Here is a 16,511-nt window from a genome sequence, read left to right as displayed (position 1 = left end):
GGGCCAGCTCGTACAAGCGGCCGTTTGTTCGGCCCTCGGCCGGCACACTGTCCTCCAACACTGAGGCCATTATAGCACAGGCCTCCTGCACAGCACACACCATCGCAGCTGCCAAGGTCAGGCACACGCAGACAACCTTCCCCAGCTGTGGTCTGGCCGCTGCCCAGCTCATCGGTGGGTGGGGCACTCCACAGGGAGGGCCAAGGACCAGGGTGTGGGGGATCGAGGAGGCCGGATCTTGGGGTGGCAGCCACAGAAACGTGAGGAGGAAAAAGGCACTACCTTTTAAAACTTGGAGTTGGGGTCCCTGAAGAGAGTGGCAATAAAATGGTGAGGGTGCGTTGCCAAGAGAGTGGCTGCTTGGGCTACTGAGAAGTATTGTTGTTGGGTGGAAATAGACAGCTTTCGGTGCTAACTGAAAATCAATCAGGGGATTCCGATCTTTGGGTAATGGAATCCTTTATAAGGATCAAAGAAGCTTCTGCTGGAGAGGCTTTGAAGGCCTGGAGGGCAGGCCCTCGGCTTGAATGCTGGAGATCTTGGAGATGCCTAGCGGGGACTCCACAACAATAAAACGGAAGCGGAGTCAGGGAGGACCAGACCAGGGTGTTCCGGTCTGTCTGGCCCCACATGGGCTGTGTGGCCGGGATGCTGCTAGGGATGCAGACCTCCCTGAGGAGAAAGCCCCTGGGCCCTCCCACTCGCTCTGATGTGGTTCGGAGGGAGGGGTACTGCACCCCAAACGCAGCTGTGCCCCAGGCTCATCCTTCCGCTTCAGAACCTGTCCAGGAAGCGAGAGCCCATCAGAACACTGAGGCCTTGGGGATAGATGGGACTCTGCCACAGGGCCAAGGCATCAGAGGGTCTCTGTTTAATAATTAATGATTAATAATTAATAATTAATAACAATAACTATTATTATTATATTTAGCCCTGACTGGTTTGGCTCAGTGGATAGAGTGTCAGCCTGTGTAGATTGAAGGGTCTCAGGTTTGAGTCTAGTCAGGGGCATGTGCCACGGTCTCATTTCTGACTCTCTATCGCTCTCTTCCTCTTTGTAAAAAATCAATAAAAAATATATAACAATAAATAAAAATTACCTTTAAAGTGGGGCACTTGTGTTGGCTCCTGGGCTCTAGGGCCACGTTGCGTCCTTCCTGAGTTTTCACTTTGCTCTGTGTGACATCTTTGCAGCCTGTTCCAGAAACCAGATTTCCCGATGTCGGCCGGCTTCCTGGCACTGCCTCTTGCTCCTGGGTGGCCGGGCTGCCCCGGTGAGGGCTCTCTCCCTCTCCTTCCGGCTGCTCCTTGAGCCTGAACCAGTTCTCTTTCCACACCTAACACGCTGCCCTTAGTTCTGCCTTCCTCCTCACTTTCATTTACATTTAACCGTGAGAATGCCCCATTCACAACCCTCCTGTCCCTTACGTGGATCGTCATTACAGCAAGATCCTAAGCAGATGCCCTCTCTCTTTCTTTGAATCCATCCTTCACACCAGAGCTGGTTTTTTTTTTTTTTTTTTTTTTCTGGAGCCCTGATCTGATCATGCCACAGCACATACAAAAGTCCATAACACGTTCCTGAGCCTGCCTTCAGCCCCTCCTTAGTCTGACTACAGTCCCCTTTACCCAATTCCCCTCTTTTTTTTTCTTTTTCTTTTTAAAACACATGTGTACTGACTTCAGAGAGGAAGGGAGAAGGATAGAGAGAGAAACATCAAAGATGAGAGTGAATCATTGATTGACTGCTTCCTGCATACCCCCCACTGAGGATGGAGCCCACAGTCCTGGCATGTGCCCTGACCTGGAATTGAACCGTGTCCTCCTGATTCATAAGTTGACGTTCAACCACTGAGCCACACCAGCCGGGCCACGTAATTATTACTATTGTTAATATTGAAACCAGTGAGAGACTAAATAAATACACTGATAAAGTAATGTATGTCTCAGAGGAGAGAAAGTCAGCCTCATCATGCTGGGCCATGTCCTCTGCTCCCACTGTGGGGACCGCCTTGAGAGCTAACCGTACACACTCTAAATATAATGGCTTACCACCCTGTAGAATTCAGGGGTCCTCAAACTTTTTAAAGTGGGGGCCAGATCACGGTCCCTCAGAGAGCTGGAGGGCCGGACTATATGAACTACTAATTCCTACTGTAACACCTCGGCTGCGCTCACTGCCCAAAAAACCTGGTGGGCCGGATCAGACTCCTCTGCGGGCCGCATGTGGCCCGCGGGCAGTAGTTTGAAGACCCCTGCATGCTCACAAATCCCCGGGCCTCAGAGGAGAAGGATTTTTATTTTTTTTTATATTTTAACTAGAAGGGAATGGAGAGAGTCATAAAATGTTTACGTCTACTACTGACTATATTACTGACCCATAATACCCTTTTTTTTTTTTTAACAGTGTCTCCTAAAATGATTACCATCTCAAAAACAATCCCAAACAGTGTTGCAGCTGGTGTGTTGCTGTCATCAGTTCTGAGGGGTATTGCTATCTATGGCCGCCCCCCCCCCCAAAAAAAAACACACAACAAAAAACAAAAAAACTTCAACAATAGAACAGAATGGAACAGTCCATGGTTACAGTCATCTAGGATAGGCTGTGAATGCTATAGTGACTACAGACCAGATGCAGTTGAGCAAGAAGAGTGATACCAGTGTCTTTACTCAAGCACTTTATACGCATGAGCTTATCATTCCCCACCGGGGAACTCTCCAAAATAGCATAAGCTCCAGACACCAGACTGAGAAGTCATTTCGGTCGGGACTTTTATGTCCTCCACTAATTTCTCACTCCGTTCCAGCACCCGGAACATGCCTGGCACAAATGTTTGTTGACGGAACAAGTGAATGAAGAGGTTGCCTGAAGCTGTGGGAGGTCTTTGCCTCCACTGGACAGTCTCCAGGAGGAGCACCAAGACCAAAGGAAGCTCGGTGACCTGGGGGCTGGTGAGTAAAAAACCTGGAAGCCTTTTATTTCAGGAACATGGGAACAGGGGCTGCATTCACTCACTCACTCATTCGGCAGGTGTTTGCTAAGCCACCATTAAAGACAAGGTAAATACAGGCTCTGCCCTGTTGACACGGACAACACATGTGACAGTCACAAGACATGCCGTGGGATGACAGAGGATGGATACCAAGTCCAGACCTGGAAGCAGTCAGGGAAGGTTTTCGTGAGGAATGGGCCTATGAGGGATGGTTGGAAGACTTGACCAGGGAAAGGGTTACATGGGGATGAGGGCAGGAACAGTCAGAAAAATGATAGCGTTTGGTACGCGAGAGACACGGGCCATGTTTGGCCACTGTGGCTGGAGCAGAGATAATGACAGGACAACGACAGGCCAGAGCCGAGGCTGGCAGGGCCTTCCCTTCTATGCTAAGGAGTATCTCTTGATGCCAAGAGCGATGGGGATGCATTGGAAAATGGAAGCAGGAGAGTTTCAAGGCCAGATCTGCATTTAGGAAGCTCACTCTGGGTGGCATGAGGAGTAGGTTAAAGGGGTAGAGACTAGAGGCAAAGAACCACTCGGAAAAGGAGCCATTATGTTGACCAAGAAACAGAGGGTGTATTTAGATACTGTTTGGATGTTCTTAGTGATTAGTTGTGAGTGGGACTCAAGGGGAAGAAAGGGGAAAGCCATCCATAAAGAATGAAAGCAAGATTGGTGCTCCCGCTGAAGCTGGTTTGGCTCAGTGGTAGAGCGTCAGTCTGCGAACTGAAGGGTCCCAGGTTCGATTCCGGTCAAGGGCATGTACATTGGTTGCGGGCAAATCCCCGGTGGGGGGTGTGCAGGAGGCAGCTGGTCGATGTTTCTCTCTCATCGATGTTTCTAGCTCTCTAGCTCTCTCCCTTCCTCTCTGTAAAAAATCAATAAAATATATTTTTTAAAAAAAGATTGGTGCTCCCTTTGAGCATTGGGGAGACATTTTTCACTCTTAACTCTTTGTAAAGGCCACGTTGTGACTCGTGGGCAGGACAGTGAGCTGTGCATCCAACATCCGGGGTCCATCGAACACGTTTGGAGCTCCTCCTCTTGCCTCATCCCTGATCTTACCATCATGGTGGCCGTGGAGCTGCACTCACACCGGGAAGCAGTGGGGGCAAGGCCCCCTCCGATGGGATTTGGGAGGCTTTATGGTCTCAGATGCTGCCCCCCACAGATGAGTAGGGTCGGGAACTGCAAAGGAGGGCTTTGCAGGAAAAGAAACAGTGGAAGGAAGTGACTCGGGTAACCGAGGCCTTGGTCTTCTTGAGATCTGGAGGCTGAAGACATGCATCCAGGTTCCACTGGGGTGAGCTTGGGAAAATCATTTAATCTCCAACACAAAACTGTCATTAAGATCAGCACAAGATTATAAGGACTTACACAAACCTGTGAGTCACCTATGCCCCATGAGTTTCAGTTTTCTCCTTTATAAGACGAGAATCAAAATATCTGCCCGTATATGTCTTGAATGAAACAAATCACGTGTACTAATGCCTTGGAAATACTGTGGGATGAACTATGTACATGTTGAAAACTTATATGGCTCTTGTCAGCTCGTGGGTTGAACATGGATGTTATAAGTCAGACTGACATGGATGTGAGTCCTGGATACACTACACATGAGCTGTTGGCAAGTGTGGGAGGTGGCTTCTAAGAAGGCTCCCAGTGCTTCCCACCTCCTGATATTTACCTCCTTTTGCGTGCGTGTAGAGGGCCGGACCTAGTGATGTAGGATGTAGTAGCTTAAAATAGCATTTATCATCTCACACTTGCTGTGAGTCAAGAACCTCAGCATGGCTTCCTGTGTCCTCTGGCCTAGGGTAGCTCACAGGCCCCCGTCATGTCCACTGGAACCACAGTCATGCCAAGGCTCCGTGGAGAACAATCTGCTCTCACATGGTTGTGGGAGGATCAAGTTTCTCAGGGGCCTCTGGGTTGCAGGTCCTAGTCCCACACCAATTGGCTGAAGACTGCTCCCTCCAGTTCTTGACTCACAGCAACTGGGAGATGATAAATGTTGCTTTAAGCCACTATATTTTGGGGGAATAAGTACAAACATAAATACAAATCAAATGCAGCAAGTTTATTAAATCTCTCTGAGCTCTAGTGTCCTCCTCCACAAAATGGAATCCTAATACCTCGTTGTAGAAGTGATAGCAAGAAGTCAATGAGAGCCCTGGCTGGTGTTTCTCAGTGGTTAGAGCATCCACCCATGCATAAAAGGGTCATGGGTGTGATTCCCAGTCAAGGGCACATATCTGGGTTATAGGTTTGATTCCTGGCCCCGCCTGGGGCCATGGTGGGAAGCAAACAATTGATGTGTCTTTCTCAAGTTGATGTTTCTTTCCCTGTGTTTGTCTCTATCTTTCCCTCCTCCCTTCCCCCGGCACCCCCCCCCCCCCCTAAAAACCAATGGGAAAAACATCCTCAGGTGAAGATTAACAACAACAATAACAAAAAGTCAATGAGAGACTGTGTCTATGCCAAATGCAGTGCTGGCACAGAGTAGCGGGCACTTGTTAAATGGTGGTTGTTTTTATTATATAAACCCAGGGAGAACTGAATGGTACTCATATCCAGGGCACTGGGCTTAGGACAGCAACTCCATGGCTGCCCTATCATAGCAGCCAGCACTCTACTCTTTATGTTTGTCTGGTGGTGTGCTTTCCCCCAGTGGGCTTTGAATTGGGTGAGGATGTGGGTCTATGCCTGTTGTGTCGCCACTCTATCTCCTGTGCCTGGCGACACTCAGTGAAGGGGGCCATTAAATAAAGAAGTAATGGAATTAAGGAGAGAGTTGAGAGGTTCCTGGCCCCATTGGGATGCCTGGTCCTTGAAGCAGCTGGCCCTTACAGTACCAGCAATAGCATGGGGGCCCGGGGCAGATGCTGGCGCTCAGTGTCAGGGCCCACTCTGATGCTCATTCGCAGGTGCTCCCAGCTGAGCTCGCTGCACTCAGGCAGCGGGTCCTTACCTCTCCAGCCTCCGTTTTCTCATGTGTCCAGCTGGGGGTCATAGTCACCTTTACTTTCTAATGGGATCCCTGTGAGGATTGAGCAAGGTCGTGAATACAAAAGTACTGGTACTCTGTACACCGCAAACAGGATAGCTATCAGGACTGTCAGCGGGAGCTGGCACTGCAATGGCCATTTATCTCAGGGGGCTGTTGTTCCATCAGGCGTGTTTTGACAGACTTAGCACATGTTTTTGGATTGCAATCGGAATTTATGGGCTCATTTCATATGAAAAAAGCAATATTCTGACAAATTTTACTTCCTCATTATCTGGAACATGGAGTGCTTTGTTTTCCCTTTAAGCTGTTTTTTATTTACCTTTGTGATTAGTATGTTTGGATTCACAAGTGGAAATGTGTCCCCTACAGATGAATTCTTTTGCGGTGGGGACGGGGCGGTTTTGCTTTGACAATGTGTTATTGGTAAAAGTCGGCTCCAGACGTTTGCTTTGTGCCTGTTGACATGTGGGCAAGTGCTGGGACTGGCTAAAGGAACAAAGGCTCCTCAGAGCGTCCCTCCATCTGCATCCAGGCTGGGCTGAACCCAAGGAACCATGTGTTCTGCCTCCTGGGAAACACACCCCAGGCCCTCACCACACAACCTTTTCTGCCTCAGACAAACCCAAACACAGAGAAGGCCGAGCCAGTGTCCTTGGAGCAGGTAATTTCCAGGCCCCCCAACTTCCAAGTATACCTTCCTCTTCACAACAGATGTCTCTGCCCAGCCTTGTACAGATTGAGCTCTCCCTGAAATGAAGGCACCGAGTCACAGGAGCATGAGTTGGAGAAACACAGCATACCATAACTCCCTCATGGAAAATCACACTGCAACTAACTTTAACATGATTTAGGTAAAAATAAACACCATCAAATCACAGTTAATTGCTTTCTATTTCTTTCTGATATTTCTTGTAATAATAATGATAACCTTCTCCTCTCCCCCTCAATCTAATACCACACATAGTTATTAGAATATTATTGGACTATACTAGAGCCTGGTGCATGAAATTTGTGCACAGCAGAGAGGGCGATCAGCCTCAGCCCAGCCTGCGACCTCTGCAGAATTGGGCCTAAACCAGCAATTGGACATCCCTCTCACAATCTGGGACAACTGGCTCCTAACTACTCATCTGCCTGCCTGCCTGATTGCCCCTAACTGCCTCTCCACCCCAGCCCTGCTGGCCTGGTCACCTCTAATTGCCTCCCTCACTGGCCTGGTCACCCCATGCAGCCTGTTCGGTTGTTATGGTCACTGAGGCTTTTATATATATAGATTCCCTGTACTTTACATCCCCATGACTATTCTGTAACTACCAATTTGTACTTTTTAATCCCTTCACCTTTTTCAACCATCTCCCCAACTCCTTCTTCTACCTGGCAACTGTCAAAGTGTATCCATGAGTCTGTTTCTTCCTGCATGTGCATTTGTTTTGTGTGTTTTGTTTTTAGATTCAGTTATTGATAGATATGTATTTATTGCTATCTTATTGTTCACATTTTTTATCTGTTTTCTTTCTTCTTCTTCTCAAAGAAGACCTCCCAACACCTCATGCAATTATTGGCCTAGTGGTGTTGAACCCATCCAGCTCCTTTCTGTCTGGGAAACCCTCTACATGCCCCCAGATTCCAAATGATAGGATGATAGCCCTGCCAGGCCCAGCAATCCTGGCTGTAGATGGATGCCCCTCACCGAACACTTCATGCCAATCCCTTCTGGCCTGCAAAGCCTTTGTTGAGGAATCAGTGGGTAGTCCCATGAGAGCTCCCTGTGGGCAACCAACTGCTCCTCTCCCACTTGTCTCAATTCCCTCCTTGTCCCCAACCTTCTTCATTTCAAGCATGACGTGTCTTGGTGTGGGCCTTTTTGGGTTCATTTTGTTTGGGACTCCTTACGCTTCCTGGGCTTGTATGTCTATTTACTTCTCAAGGTTAGGGGTTTTCATAATTCTTTTGAATAGGTTTTCAATTTCTTGCTCTCTTCTGACACCCCCGTGATGTGAATGCTGGTATGCTTGGAGTTGTCCCAGGGACTTCTTTTTATATTTTTGCTGCTTTGATTGGGTGTTTTTTGCTTCCTTCTACTTCAGACCTACTTCCTTACCCTTTAGCCATTTGTACACTTGCCTATCTCCCTGGTTACTCTAATATCTGAGTGTACATACTGGCATTCACACCTCTGCATTTCTGCTAGGCCCAACACAGTGCTATGGATGAAATGCGTGTTCAATAAATGTTTATGTAATAACTGGGAGAATCATGACTGCTGAATCATCTTGAGTGGGCCAAATAAGGAGAACATAGAAAAGGGTGCATGGAAGCAAACGAGTCATGTTTTTAATGGGCCAGAACCAGGACAGTGATGGGGTGAGAGCCCCACCTCATTTAGCTGCTTCAGGCAGCGTCTGACGTCAGTGGGTTCTATTTAGTCATCGCTCCCATAGGTTTGGCCCTTTCCAACCACTTATTCAGTGTTATATAAACATGGTCTGTTTGCACTTTCCTGCCTGGGGACATTTCTTCATCCACACAAATCCCTTTTAATTTCCCCCCTCAAAACATGAGTTTGTTTACCGAGGGAAAGTAATTTAGAAACTGCTCATCTTGATTTGGAGTTAATGAAGCCAATCTTAAATCACCAATCAGATGATTATCTCACAATAACTGTGATAGTCTTTGGCCAGACACCCAATTTAGGACATGCTTTTACCATCTGTGCCACCAACCACCTTCTCTCATGCTGGAGGTGGGAAGTGATCCTTGGAGGCTTCGACTATGCTCTCATTACTTAGCACCCAGTTTCCCTCTGCTCTGTGGACAAACCCGGACAGGTGGCAAAAAGGACTTTGACTCAGACTTGCCCTAGAGTCAGAGAAAAGTCCGGTGCTAACTCTCTTCTGGGAATGTTATCAGCACAGGTTCTCTGCCTCTCAGCTTGGCTCCATGTAATCTGGGGGCCCTGAGTGTGAGAGAAAGAGGGTGGCTTTTCAGACCACAATGCTGACCCCCAAAACATGCAATTGCCAAAGGAAGGGGAGGCGGGACTGCACTGGATTTTCTCAGGGGTTGAGAGACAAGATTTGGGAGTGAACTCAAGCTAAAGGTCTTTACTCTGAGTACCAGCCCCAGCAGTATGTGGAATCCATAGGGAATCCTGACATGAGAAGCCTCAGGACACACCTGGGTCTGTTTTCTGAGACCCACGTGTCACTCACTGCTGAGAAAGGTAAACAAGCTCAGGGGATATGACAAGAGAAATGACACGGAGGGCCATTCAGAGAGCCCATCTGGGGGACACAGAATTGGTAATGATGATATTTACTCAAAGTGATACCTGTTAAATTGCTAGCTATTGACAGGGATTCATGGAGCATGCCGAAGACATTTGGATTAGACTTTTTTTTTTTTGACTCCAGGAGTGGGGGTGGCATGTGGAGCAGGAACAAGGGCAGTGCTGGAAGCCAAAAAAGAAGGCTCAGAAACCCCAAATGTCAGAGAAGTGAGGGGGACGAGGGAAGGTCAAAGGGAGGTCTCAGGGAGCCACAGAGATAAGCCAGGCTGGGAGTTCCTCAGGCAGACAAGCGAAGCACCGAATCACTGAATGTGAAATGGTAGTTGGAATGACAGAGAGGAGTTTAGGGGGCAGAGCAGACAATCATTAGCAGAAATTAATCATCCACTGCTTTCAACACTAAAAATGATATTGACCTACACAAACCGACAAGACCATGGAAGAAGCCAGAAGCACAGCTCTGGGGCCTGAGTGCTCCTGGAAGGGGCTGCTGTCCTGGCCGGCAGCCAGCCGGGTGGCGTGTAGGGGGGGTCGGTCTATGATGCCCTGGAGGCAATAACATCACCGGTCTTTGTGTAGTTGAGAGAGGGGAAGAAAAGTTCAGTTTTAAAGGAGGCCCTGTGCCCCTGTGTGGAGGACACAAGTGATGAGCTCAGCCCCTGGCAAGCGGAGCTGTTTGCTTTGGCCCCAGGTGTCCCCCTGCAGAGAAGAGGCACGCACTGTGCAGCTTGTGGGTCAGGCTGACAGTGCCAGAGGGACCACAATCCCAGGAATTGGATGACATAGGACAACACTGTCTCCATGTGGAAGGGTACAGCCCAAGGCTGGCCCGTGCCCTCCGGTGCACCCAACCTCGGGGCTTTGAACTCCAGCTGTTCCGTCTAGGCTGTGTCCCCACCACATGGAACTAACTGAAGATAAACCCTTTTTCTCTCCCAAGGATTGGGGAGGGATGGGAAGGGAGCTGCTTGGGGTTCTGGCTGTCTGTCTGGGCATGGTGCTGTTGGGCTCACGACTGGTGTTGGGGGAGAGGAGTGAAGTGCCTAGGATGCGAAAGGTGGGGAGGCCACTGCGCAGCAACCTTGAGAACGTGCAGGATTGGCGCCTCCTTACATGTGGCTCTGGTTGGAGTCAGTACTCTCGCTCCCCATTTGGTAGTCACCAAGGCAGTCTGGAGCCCGTGTTCTTGTCCGGTGTCTGGAGAAATCTGGGCTGCATCAGGGTGGGAGGGAGCTGTTTTGTTCTCACCACTCTCAGACTCCTGGGAAGCGGTGGATACCATTAAAGCAGGGGCTGTTGGGGACCCCTTACTGTGGGTGCTTCTCTGAGCAGAAAGAAGTGAGACAGGAGGACACGCCAGTGTGAGCTGAGGGGAATCCCAAGAGGATATTTATTAACTTTAAAAAGTAACGTCTCCATTCTTTTCTTATTAGAAAAATAAACACACCTCCATTAGCTAGAGTTAGAAAATGAAAAGCACAAGTCATTTCACCTCCCAAAGTGATCCATTATTTCCATGTTAGTCAGATCTTCATCTTTTATCACATGGTCCTAGTTAGTATCAATGATGATGAAGACGAGGCTGATGACTATAACAATAAACATATGATGAGAGCTTATTTCTCCATGTCTGACCCTTTGGTTTGTAATTCAAGAAGTAAATAACATTCAAGATTCTATTGAGACTTTATTTGCAACATTTAATGGGAAATGTTTCATGGACAGCCTTTAGGCACATTTATATTAGTAAGGCTAGGGAAAACCTGTCTATGTTGTTGCCTGTAACAGCATCTGATCTTATAAAAAACTGAGCAGCCCAATGAGAATATGAACACTACCCCCAATAACCTCCCCTCCCTTCTTTCCTCCCTCCCTTCTCTCCTCCCTCCCCCCTCTCTCTCAGGTTCCATCCCAAGTCCTGGTCAGGGTGCTTGCAGGAGGCAATCAATAGATGTGTCTTGCTGAGATCGGTTTGGCTCAGTGGATAGAGCGTCGGCTTGGGGACTGAAAGGTCCCGGGTTCAATTCCGGTCAAGGGCATGTACCTTGGTTGCGGGCACATTCCCAATGGGGGGTGTGCAAGAGGCAGCTGATCGATGACTCTCTCTCATTGATGTTTCTAACTCTCTATCCTTCTCCTTTCCTCTCTGTACAAAATCAATAAAATATATTAAAAAAAAATAGATGTGTCTTTCTCACACGGATGTTTCTCTCTGCCCTCTCACTCCCTGCTCTCTCTCTCCTCCCTTCCACTCTCTCTAATTTGTGCATGGGTAGGGTCTCTAGGCCTGGCTGGTGATCAGGGCTGATCAGGGCCTTCTGGCTGCAGGTCGGGGCCTCCCTTCCTGGCTCTTGACTGCTGGGGAAGGCATTCCTTCATTATACACCACCCCCTGGTGGTCAGTGCATGTCATAGCAAGCGGTCAAACTCTTGTTCTCCCTATTGAACTCCCAAGGGGACACTTTGCATACTAGCCTTTTACATATATACTAGAGGCCTAGTGCATAGAATTTTTGCACTGGTGGGGAACGTGGCCTTTGGGGATTGGCCCGCTGTGGGAGTGCCACTCATCCCAGTCTGCTGAGTGGTGCTCCCACTGTGGGAGTCCACTGACCACCAGGGGGAAGCTCCTGCATTCAGCGTCTGCTCCCTGGTGGTCAGTGTGTGTCATAGCGACTGGTCGACCGGTTGTTCTGGTCATTCTGCCATTCGGTGGCTGGGCTTTTATTATATAGGATAGATCAAACAAAAGCACAAGATGCCCGGTTAAATTTGAATATCACATAAACAATGAATACTTTATTTTTAAAAAATTTTTAAAATTTTTTTTTAGCATTGTCCGATGTAATATTTGAGGCATACTTATGCAAAAAATTATTCATTGTTTATCTGAAATTCAAATTTAGTCGAGTGTCCTGTGTTTGATCTGACAAGCTAATCCCCTGAAACCAGAAGGGTCAGGGGGGTCAGGACAGCTCCCGAGGGCCAATGCCTGATTGCCTCTTTTCCTCTCCTATGTGGACTCTCTTCTCTCTACTGCGGCACCAAGCTGTAGGTCCTGGGAAGCCAGCCTCGACCAGAGTGGATCCTGATTTTGGAAGGAATTTACTTTCTCCCACTCTCTGTAGCTTCTTTTCTTCTGTGACTTGAATAAGTGTTTCCTTGCAATCAATGATAAGATCAGAGACTCAAACAGGAGTTTGGGGAAAGGTAGCCAAGGATCTGCATTAGTTCAATGCTCCTGAGACCTCCCTAGTGTAGGGGGAAAAAAAGACTCATCCGTGTAACCTCTCTTTGTCCATGTAAGTCCTTCCTTCAGGTTTGAACTCCGTCTTCAGGCAAGAGTAACGTGCTCTTTGCCTGGCTTTGCTTTTCCTCATGTGCAGGCTCAGCTCTCCCTTGGGGACTTTGAGTGGAGGGTTAAGGAAAATTATTCAAAACTTGGAAATGAGCAAAAAAAATTTGCCGCATGACCTTTTAATGTCATCTAAGGCCGTGTTACTTAAAGGGTGGGTTGCTGACTGTCAGTGTCACCCGAGAACTTGTTAAAATGCAGATTTTCAGACTCAGCCCAAGACCTCCATTTCTGGGGCTCAGGGCCCAGCCATCTGTATTTTCATGAAGTCTGAGCAGCATAACGGTACACTTCCCTCTCTAGGGAGAGGCAACATAGGTTGGGCTCGGGCCTTGTACAGTACCGGTAGGATGGTGATGGTTTCATGTCCGGTCCAGCGGAGAAGACAGCCCCGCACAGCATGGTTTTACTGCGCCCTCGGATCCTGACCAGTTTGCATCTGAATCTGCAGCCTCACCTCGGCACTCCTTCCTTCCTGCACTGACTGTTGTCTCATTTTCTCTTTTGATCCAGCGCGGCCACCCTCTTGGTTTCTTCCTTCATGAATTGAATAAAAAACGTTGGCATGCGCTTACTTACCTATCTATATGAAAATTAGGTTTTTAATATTTTGAGAACCATCCTCTGACAGGAGGATAATTGAGGGGAGGCAGGACTCATCTCTTCCTCAGACTCCTGGCTACCTGCTGTCATAACCCTCTCTGTCTCAATCAGGGGCTACTGGCTGCAAACAACAGAAGCCAACTCGAATTAGCACCAACAAGAGGGAATTGATTGGAAGCTGAGAGGCATCTGCAGGGACTCATTTGTCGGGAGAATAACTAGGCACCCGAGGGAGCGGGAGACTGCCAGGTAGTCTCTCTATTCTCTCTCTCTCTCTCCAAATGCTCTCTGGCCCCTGGTTTTCTCCAGATAATGAGGACTCCTCTCTGGCTTCCTTATAGACTAGTTCTCCTGTTTACTTGGCAGCATGAATGTGGCTCAAAATGGATCTGCGTCATCTCCCAGCCCAGGAATCTCATTTGTGACCGACAAACCCATAGGTCAGCTGGATTTGGGTCCCAGAAATCACACCATCAGCTTGCCCATTCACCAGACATGGAGGTCAGGGCAGCTATTCTAAGAAGCACCCCTGGGCAGGGGTGGCAAACGTATCTCTGATCTCTACCCCTAATTGGACTGTTTGCAGATTAAGGACCGAAATACCAGGAAAGAGGCTTTCCTCCCAGACTCCCTGCCTTGGACCTGAGAATTCTCTTGGGACCAATTTGGCTCTACCAATCTCCGAGGCCTGACAAATAGGAAAGCCGCCTCTGGGCTTCTGAAATGTGCAGGGTGCAAGCTGAAGAGAGGCTAATTTTCCATTAAGACTGAAATGATGCACAGCCAGTGTAGCTCCGTGGCTGAGCATTGACCCACGAACCAAGAGGTCGCTGGTTTGATTCCCGGTCAGGGCACGTGCCCAGGGGGCCTGCAGGAGGCAGCCAATCAATGATTTTCTCTCAGCATTGATGTTTCTATCTCTCTATCTCTCTCCATTCCTCTTTCTCTAAAAGTCAATAAAAGCATTTAAAAATCCCATAAAAAACAAACAAACAACCCCACTCTGAAATGAAACCTAATAAAAATTTCATAGTTAGTTACTTGATCTTCGAAATAATGATATCATTTGGTATGCATGTTTAGCCAAGCTTTTAAGTTAGAATAACACTAGCTGTTGTAACAAATAAATCCCTAAATTTCATTGGTGTAGCAAACAGAAGTTTATTTTCCACCCACCGCTATATCAATATAAAGCAGGTAGTTCTGGTAAGTGGGTAGAAATCCTTCTATTTGTTTAGATCTTTTACATGTTTTGTACATTCTCTATTAAATGTACAGGTACTGAATGACTTTGATGCTATTTGGAGAGTTATCTTTTTAAAAGCTCCTGAGGACTCTGCTTCACTTTTCACCTCGTAGCTGTTGCGTTGTGTGTAGTGTGATTTGAGAATCAGCATTAGAAAATCACGTTAGGAAACCCACACAGACAGGACATTGGGCCACTTATCTGTAGTTTCCTTTCCTTCAGACTCTTAAGACGTTAGGCACTGATTTGTTGGACACCTGGAACTCTGCCTTCTATTTCTGTCGCCCCATGAAACTACCAAGAGCTCTGAGAGGTGACTTTCTGCTTGGCCCCCGACCCTACTTTATTTACAAATCAGAAGGAAAGAAGGTGATGCTCACGGAAAGCCCTTCTCTTCTCTCTGGGGTCTGGGCCTGTCAACTTAGGCAGCCTTGATTGATTGATGCAATCGCTAAGCAGCTGTCTTGTAATAGTTTATTAAGCATTTATAGTTGCTCCTAGCAAGGGGGTAGGGAGGGGTGTGGTTTGATAAAGGACACCCCATTAGAGCTGGAAGTGGAAGTTCTCTCTAATGCGTTATACTAAGATTAATATTTTTTTATTCATATAACTGCAGGTTCAAAGCCATAATGAGAGAGACAGTTTTGATGTGGGCTTCCAGCAGGACAGCGTCACATAGGATGTGATAAAACAGTGTGTGCAACAGGATCCTCGTTGTTTTGTCAGGGAGTAATGACTACACAGAGTTTTATGCTCCTTGGAAAATGGCGGAGGTAATTTTTCATCAAGAGGACATTTCCTAAGGGGAACACAAAGTGCAGTTTTCACAGGTGCTCCGTAGAAAAAGATTTTTTGTTTTTTGTTTTTTTGTTCCATTACGTTGGGAAGTGATAGTTAAACAGAATTGTTTATTTCAAAATGTCTCTGGGTCTGGGGGATGTTATGTGCTTTGCAAGTCTCCAAGAGGGAGTTCTAGTGTGCCGAATTTCCCAACTATATTTGATCAAAGAACTCTTTGGGGAGCAATTCATGGTGAAATGATTCTTTCGGATAATATAGTTTGGGAGACACTGGTTTAAGCGGAATGAAAGCTAAGTTAGATTATGTCTGGCTCTGACGCTGACATCTAGTAGCTTCATGATCTATTATATGACACTGCATCTCTGATCATTAATTTCCTCATTTGTAGAATAAAGAGGCTTCACTTCAGAAAGCTAAAGTCTAGGCTTTTCTCTACTATGACATTGCCAAGCATATTACCTGTATCACACAATATTCTCCCCAGTCCCAACTTTCATAAATGCCTATTCCTTTCTATCTATACTAATGAAAGGGTAATAGACTAATCAGTCCGGATATCTTCCGGATGTACTTCTGGACAAAGCCACAGTGGCAGGGGCCAAGGCAGAGGCAGTTAAGGGCAATCAGTCTGGCAGGGGTGGGCAGTTAGGGGGCAATCAGGCTGGTAGGAGAGGGCAGTTGGGGGGTGATCAGGCCAGCAGGCCGAGGTGCTTAGGGGCGATCAGGTAAGTAGGCAGGCGAGTGGTTAGGAACCAGCAGTCCAGGATTGTGAGAGGGATGTCCTACTGCTGGTCGCCTACGGGATTGAGCCTAAACCAGCAGTCGGACATTCCCCGAGGGATTCCGGATTGGAGAGGGAGTGGGCTGGGCTGAGGGACCTCCTCCCATGCATGAATTTCATGCACCGAGCCTCTAGTTTAGTGATAAAGCCCTAAAGTGAAATCCAGTTGGAAAGACTGCCAGCCTTTGGGAGAAAGCCTTGAGAAGGTAAACACCTCATTTGTATTGTGTTGGTTCAGCCTCTGAGCTATTCAAATCCCAAGATTTTACAGAATATTAGGCCACATCCAGGCTTCCCATATGGCTGAAGGAAAGTGGCTCTCTTCTTTCTAAACGAGAGAGACGCTGAGTCTTGGACAAATAGAAAATGATTTTGGAAGAGACACTTGGTGTTAATCGCAGACCCCTTAGCCTTGCGGCTTGCTGTAACG

The 16,511-nt window shown here is 47.6% G+C and overlaps 1 long non-coding RNA gene across 2 annotated transcripts; it reads left to right on the top strand.

The window, feature by feature from the left end:
• Positions 1-232: 232 nt before the first annotated feature.
• Positions 233-15,329, top strand: LOC123652336. 2 transcript variants are annotated; one of them, XR_006741607.1, is made up of 3 exons: positions 233-336; positions 2,808-2,952; positions 15,116-15,329. It is a non-coding gene; the product is annotated as an uncharacterized LOC123652336 (long non-coding RNA). The 2 variants fall into 2 exon arrangements; XR_006741608.1 differs by lacking the exon at positions 15,116-15,329 and adding an exon at positions 4,262-4,273.
• The last annotated feature ends 1,182 nt before the right edge of the window (positions 15,330-16,511 follow it).

Source organism: Pipistrellus kuhlii, unplaced genomic scaffold, assembly GCF_014108245.1.
Source record: "Pipistrellus kuhlii isolate mPipKuh1 unplaced genomic scaffold, mPipKuh1.p scaffold_m20_p_14, whole genome shotgun sequence".
Lineage (NCBI taxonomy): Eukaryota > Metazoa > Chordata > Mammalia > Chiroptera > Vespertilionidae > Pipistrellus > Pipistrellus kuhlii.
This window is presented reverse-complemented; position numbering and strand designations above follow the sequence as displayed.